We start from the raw sequence: 7,861 nt of genomic DNA on the forward strand, positions 1-7,861 counted from the left end.
AGAGAGAGTGAGAGAGAGAGCACAAGCAGGGAGAATGGCAGGCAGAGGGAGAAGCAGGCTCCCCACTGAGCAGGGAGCCCAACATGGGACTCAATCCCAGGACTCTGGGATCATGACCTGAGCTGAAGGCAGATGCTTAACCGACTGAGACACCCAGGTGCCCTATTTTAGAAAAATTTTTAAATATTAGGGATATTAACTCTTTAGAATATAAGTTGGAAATATTTCCCTCAGTGTGTTCGTTCAGACTTTTTTCCTAACACAAGAAGTCCAGAGGTAGGTGGTTGCCATCATTGGCTCAGTGGCCTGACAATGTCAGTGCCAGCCTTTCTGAGATTCTCTAGGCATTTCTCATAGAGTCACATTATGACTGTGTTAAAGGCAGGTAGGACCAGGAAGAGATGGCTCCAGAGACATATGTCCCTTTTACTAGGAAGGTGAACGTTTTCTCAGAAGTCCCCAACAGATTTGCATTCATTTAATTAGCCAAAACTAGGTTATACACCTCTCACCCCCAGCTTCAGAGAAAGCTGGGAAGGAAAATATCTCATTTTTCTAGCCTCTGGAGTGGAGTTGGGCAAGGAGAGGGAGACTGGAATGCACATTCAGTTACCCAACCAACTACCATGGACAGGAATGAACAAGTTTAGGTCAAAGGGAAGACTCATCTTTTCTCCCATTCTGTGACATGTCTATGAGCTAGTAGTGGGGCTCACAACTCCAAAAGGAAATTCAGTCTTGTGTCCACGAAAAGGTTGGTATGGAAACCAGGTTATAGTGGACCAAGGAGCTGAGGAAACAGGGCAAGGGAGAATAGACTGGTGTTTAGAGAAGTTTGACTATGGAGGATGGAGGAAGTATCAGGTTAGCTCAAGAAGACCTGGGTCCGAGGATGACCAGAGATGATGTGCTTTATTTTAAAGATTTTACTTATTTATTCGAGAGAAAGAGAGAGAGAGAGCAGATTGGAGAGGGAGAGAGAATCTGAAGCAGACTCCATGCTGATCGCAGAGCCCAATGCGGGGCTCGATCTCACAACCAAAAGATCGTGACCTGTGCCAAAACCAAGAGTTGGACGTTTAACCAACTGAGCCACCCAGGTGCCCCAGAGATAATGTACTTTAAAATATGGAAGAGTCTTGAAGGAAGACTTTGATGAAACATGGAAAGGGAGTAATTGATAAAGGGAGGTTCTGGAAGGGATAGGATGGTATGAGGACAGTGACAGGTGTACAGGTGTGTTTGTGGTGGGAGGAAAGGTAGCTGTTCCTCTGAGATTGGGAGCAAGAGAGTGCAAAGCATCTGGAGCAATTTATATGAATTATATGCAGATCCTGCCCTTAAGAAAGTCACAGTCTGAAAGGGAGATGAGACCTGATGTCTTCAGGAATACTTGGCTTCAAGATAAAGAAACTCACTCAAAAGTTTAAGTCAAAGGCCACTGTGAAATAATAGAAAATATACATATTGGTCTCTGCCCCTGCGTCCTGGCACAGAGCTCCTAAAACCCTAGCAATTTCCTAAGTGATAAGGCACTGGGAGCAACTTTTGTTCTGATATGTGGTCTTTGATCCCAGTTCCTGACACAGAGCTCCTGAATCCCTTGGAATTGCTCAGGTGATAGGCACATCTTTTGTTCTAATGAGGTAATGCTTGATTGGTTCCTGGATGGGGGTTGGTCATCAGAAAGACCATTATTAGAAGCTTGGAGCTTTCAGCCCCACCCCCCATCCTCTGAGAAGGGGAGAGGGACTGGAGATTGAGTTAATGATTGATCACACCTACTCCACATCATTTCCATGGGGACAGAAGTTCCTGTGCTTGGGGTCCTTGTGGACTTTGCCCTATATATCTCTTCTTCTGTATCTGTTTTCATATCATTTTATTATATAATAAATTGGTAAGTGTTTCCTTGAGTTCTGTGAGCTGTTCTAGCAAATGATTAACCCAAGAAGGAGGTCATAGGAAACTCAGATCTATAGCCGGTTGGTCAGAAGCAACAGGTGAGAATGTAGCTTCATGAGTGGCATCTGAGGTGGAGGCAGCTGTCTTGGCCCTTAACCTCTGGAGCCTGAGCTAACTTAGCTTAGAGTCAGAACTGAATTGACTCAGATACCCAGCTGGTGTCACAGAGACTTGCTTGGTGTGGACTCCCTCCCCCCGAATCTGGTGTCATAAGTTTTGTGAGTGTGGTAATGGTGTGAAAGTGTAGAGGCAAAACAGAGGAGTGTTTTTCCTATACAGCCTGTTTATTAGAAAGATATAAAGGAATATCAAGGAAACCCAACTGTGTGGTTTTTAAAAATTGAGAAATATATTTCTCATACTATAAAATTCACCTATTTGAAATTCAGTGGATTTTAGCATATTCACTGAGTTGTGCAACTATCACCATGATCTAATTTTAGAACATTTTCAACACTCAAAAAGAAATCCTAGATGAGTTAGCAGTCATGTCCCATTCCCACCACTTCCCGACCCCCCACTGGCCCTAGGCAACCACTGATCTACCCTCTATCTCTGTTTATTCTGTATATTTCATATCAATGAAGACATACAGTGTGTAGTGTTTCACATCTGGCTTCTTTCACTTAGCATAATGAAAGATTTCAAGGTTTATCTATGTGATAGCATATATCAGTACCTCATTCTTTTTTATTCCTGAATAATGTTCCATTGTATGGATACGCCACATTTATCTATTCATCAATCAATGGTTTTTTTTGACCTTTTGCTACTGTGAATAATGCTGGTATGAAGATTTGCACATGTTTTTGTGTGGTTATGTTTCATTTCCTTTAGGTATATACCTCGGAAAAGAATTGTTGAATCATATGGTGTAAGGTGGGTGTAAGGTGGTATCTTGTTGGGGTTTTGATTTGCATGCTTATTGGCACATAAGAGTGAGGGAGTGGTGAATTGTGTACCCCCCAAATTAATATGTTGAAGCCCTAACCCCCAATGTGATGATATTATGGAAACGGGGTATTTGGGAGATAAGGTCATAAGGGTGGATTTCTCATGATGGGATTAGTGCCCTTATAAGAAGAGACACCCGAGAATTTGCTCTCTTGCTCTCTCTGTGAGGACACAGAAAAAAAAAAAATCAGCTATCTGCAAGCCAGAGAGAAGGTTCTAACTGGGAGCCAAGTCAGCTAGCTCCTTGATCTTAGACTTCCCAGCCTCCAGAATGGGGAGATATGAGTGTGTGGTGTTGGAGCTAACCAGTCTGTGATAGTGTTGGGGCAGCCTGAGCTGACTAATACACTACCTAAGAAACGACTGTCTAGCCCAAGGTCAAGAAAATTTACTACTATGTTTTCTTCTAAGAGTATTACAGTTTTAGCTCTCTCTTTTTTTTTTAAAGATTTATTTATTTTAGGGGGGAGGGGCAGAGGGAGAAGAAGAGAGAATCTCAAACAGACTCCACCCTGAGCAACGAGCCCATCTCAGGGCTCGATCTCAGGACCCTGAAATGAGGGCTCTGAGATCCAGAGCCAAGCCGAAACCAATAGTCAGAGGCTTAACCAACTGCGCCACCCAGGAGCTCCAGCTTTCTCTCTCACATGTAGGAAGATGATCCATTTTGAGAATTTAGTTGGCTCTGCATGCATTAGGGGTCCACCTGCAGGAATTAGCTGTGGTCAGGGAGGTGAAGTCTCACGGTCTGCAGAATTGTCTTTTCTGGGGCTGTGGGCAGAGCTGGAACACTAAGAAGAGGATTGTCCCAGAAGCAGCCTCTGAAGCCAGTATTTGAGAGCAAGTGATTTATTAAATGCTCCAAGGAGAAATCAGTGAGGGAGTGGGGGAAGCAGTCTCAGAGGGGAAGAAGCCAATGAAAGGGGGGAATTCCAGTTGAAGTCCGAACCTCTGCTTGACCCCTTGGGGAGCCCTGGAATATAAATTGCATCTGAGAGTTTGCAGCTCTTTGCAGGCAAGAGAGGTGGGCTTTGTAATCTTGTACTAGCCAGTCACTGCTGGAGGGTGGGAGGGGATGGGAAGTAAATCCCCCGACCTGGAACTCAGGATATGTGGATTTGTGCGTAGCAGCTCCAGGAGCCCAAGGGCAAGCATCCGAAGAAGGTCGCAGCTGCAAACAATTAGTACCAAAGTACATAGAAGCTGAGGGTGGGCACGCTGCACAGGGAGGGGGATGGGGGGCTGAGGGCATCCTCCACCTGACATGGCACGAGATAGAGCATAATACATGACATCAGAGACATGCAGATAAAAGTGCTGGGGGGTTATGGGGAGAAGTGGTTTTCTTCTCTTTTTTGCTTTGTTGTATGATGAGAATTTTATTGTGACTTCCAGAGAGGTAGAAGTGCCCTTAAGAGGGTGCAAGGGTCCCCTGAAGGTAGATAGCAACTATCCTTTTGAGACAGTACCGGAACTCTTCTGATGACCGAGTGGGCTCTCAACTCTGGTGTTTCTTACAGGCACATTGTGTCCTGGTTACCTGCTGGCTCGGAGGCCGCATTCCCACCCCAAGCAGACGGAACCTGCTGCTTGCTGGCGAGTCTGGGGTAGACCCTATCGATGTCTGGTGTCTGTCTCCGCCCAGGCCCCAGGTATCGAATGCAAGCCCTACCACTTTTCACCTTTCCAAATGGTATTCCTTCCCTGCCACGCCCCAAATAACAAGGCTGTCCTAGCTCTTTAAGAAGCTCATTTCTAAATCTAATCCTGGTGGATGATGGGTAGATGGAACGATACAGTTAACGAGTCTCTGATGTGGACAATTATAACCTCGAATACAGCGTGGCTTAGTTCTCTCCCACTCACGTGCACAGACTGATTCAGTAACACACACCCACTCACAATTATACTACTGTGGCTGAGAAAATACCATACCCAGACCTCACAGGAAACAGACCTGAGCTGTGCACATGCATGCACACACAGGCACGCCGACGCCCACGGGCCCTCACACGCTCTCAGAAATGTTTACCATAGTAGATGTGTTCCGTGTGTCTTCCCAGACAACACCCCTTTTTAGAAAGGACCTGCCCATGTACCTGTTGAGGTGGGTCAAGGTGGCTATGTTCGCAGCAGGTGATCCTGCCCCTTCCCCCGCCAGGTATGGCTAATTGCACCAGATGGTCACTTGCCCTCGGGTTCCATAAGTACAAGTGCTTTTAAGGATTCTTTGATGGTGAGAAGCAAAACCAACTTAGGAATCAGGGATATCTGCGGAACAGGACGGCAGGACAGACAGACAGACGGGCTTTGTGAGGGACCAGCACTGAGACTGGAAGGCATCTTTGACCCAGGCAACTTGCCTTCCCTTCCTTTTTTTCTTCGGGACAGGGAAGGTTTTTCATCTCTCATCCGCTTCTCTTTTCTCTCTGGCTGAGATACCTGTACTCAAATCACTTGGAGCATTTATTAAAATGCAGAGCCCTGAATCTCTGGGAATAGAGCCAAGGAAATACATTATTAACAAACGCCCCAGGTGATCCTTTGGCTTGCAAAAGTTTGAGAACCACCGTGCTAAGGTGCTGCATAATTCAAACACTGATGTATCTTTAAGACAAGTCCTTCTGTTTATACCACCAACAACTAACTAAAATGCACATGCCTGCCCCAATCCCAAATTTCTTGGACTGAGAAGCCAGCTGACGCAGCATGAGTCAGATGGAGCTGTGGCTGTCAGTGAGGGGGGCCGTTGGGTCCAATCAGAAGGTACAGACTGACAGGCTGGGGAAACTGACCAATTTGTCTGTTGCAGCGGTTCCCAATTCTTTATCATTAATTCCCTTTCACCTCAGTGGGCTTGGGTGGGCTATTTGTACGCAAATGACTCCTAAGGCACAAGTCCTCAGAAACACTCAGGCACACATGCTCATTGCACACACACACACATACACATGTGCACATCAGCTGACAAGTACACACTCATCATCAAGGGCACTGTGGGAGAGGTTTGTTCTGGTAATGATCTCTTTGCAGCTCAGTAAGACTATAAAAAAGGTGGGGGACCTTTATTAATTATATATCTTACATTCAGTGAAACATAATATTTAATTTAAATAATTGCAGGAGGCGGCTTTGATACTTTGATTTGCTTCCCAGAACACATGGTTCTTCTTCCTCCCTGGCCTGCTGAGCTGAAGTCTCATGATGAAAGACCAACCTGGTTCTGTCCCTTTCCCAGGATTTTTGTCCTAAAAAATGATGAGCTGCTTCCCTGATGTAGTGTAAAACCAGCATCACAGCCATTTCCCTGGCTTTGAAAAGGAAATGCCCGGGGAAAATACTCATTCTATCTTTTCTAAACAGCAGATTGGAGAGATGGTGCTTACTTAGAACAGGCTGCCTAGAGGAGGCAGGTGTTCTAGGCAGATGGCCCCACAAGTGTGTTAATGCTTAATCCCCCTTTCCCCAGACTGGCCATGTTTCCTGATCTTGGCCACACCTTCTTTTGCCCTGGGCCCTGTCCATCTCCGTGGGCTCTCAGTAATCCAAAGACAAACCATCTTCTGCTGGCCCTGCCCTCAGCAAGGTCTCCAGAGCTGAAAGGTTGGCGACCTGGTGATAACCCCCAAACACTGTAACACTACAAGACCAGCTACAAAACTCAAACCCTGACAAATCAGGCTAGGAACTCCTCTTTTGACAAAAGCTTCCAGAGTTCAGGTGACCAGAGGGCTCATGCCAACATCTGACTGGAAGAAGGGATCTCAGGATCCTTGCTGAGCTGGGAGCTTCCAAGGCAACGCATTCAGGCCAGCTGGCTGGGCACATCCCTGGAGTTGCCTCTCTCTCCTTCCTGAAAGACAAGAGACTTGACGCTGAATGTAGGTCAAGTTTCTGTCCAAGATTCTTTTCCTTTTTTTCTAAGACAGTGTCTGGGAAGTAGCTGGGCTGGGAGTGGTTTGGAACGGGGAGGAGGAAACCTAACATTGTCAGAGACAGTGGCTGGTGTGGACCGACATTGTTGCATTTGACCCTCACCAGTCTTGTGAACTAGGGAGGCTTAGCCCCACTTTACAGATAAGAAAATGGGGACTCTGAGGAGTCACTTGCTAAGGTCATCCAGTTGGTAAGAGGCAGAGGCAGGATTTTAAGTTACACTGTCTGGTTCCAGAGTGCCTCCCTTTTCCACTGTAGCTGCTGTTGGAGAGAGGTAAGATGAGGGTTCTCCTCACCTGGGCTGGTTCCCCCAACTTCTCGGGGCTCATGGCAGTAGAGGAGGGGCCCAGGTAGGGCCCATGGGCTCTTCAGCTTCACCAGTGAGCTGCCACAGGACCAGGACACTTTATCTCATCCATTTATTCCATCTCTCTCCTGTGTCTTCATCTTCTCTCTTTGCCAAACACCCTCCAGTCAGTCTGATGTTAAAATAACAATGACAAAAACAAACAAACAAAAAAATGAAACCTCCTTGACCTTCATAGCTGCCAGCCATCATTTTATCTCTATGGCTGATGTACCTCCCTTCTCAGCTGAGCTCCTCCAAAAAGTTACCCTCGTATCATGTCCCCACTTCCTTGCTGTCCTCTCTTTGTCCCTGTCCAATCTGGCCTCCTCTCCCTGCTCCGCTAAAAGGGCCCCACTATGGCCCCTAATTACCTTCTTGCCGCTAAATTCATTAGACACTTTCCATTCTCATATTATTTGGCTTCTCAGCAGCCTTGACCTTTTGGCCTCTCAGTCTCTTAATACCTTCTTTTTCTTTTTTTTCCCCATGACAATGCATTCTCTGGATTTTCCTCCAGCCTCTTAGCTACTCTTTCTCCACCTCTTTTTCAGGCTCCTTCTCCTCCATCTAGCCTTTAAATGTCCAGGTTTTTCAGGGCTCAGCATCAGCCTCTACCCTTCTGGTTCCACATCTGCTCTCTGATCGCACCCACATCCA

Source organism: Mirounga leonina, unplaced genomic scaffold (genome assembly GCF_011800145.1).
Source record: "Mirounga leonina isolate KUSES-001 unplaced genomic scaffold, KU_Mleo_1.0 Mir_91, whole genome shotgun sequence".
NCBI lineage: Eukaryota > Metazoa > Chordata > Mammalia > Carnivora > Phocidae > Mirounga > Mirounga leonina.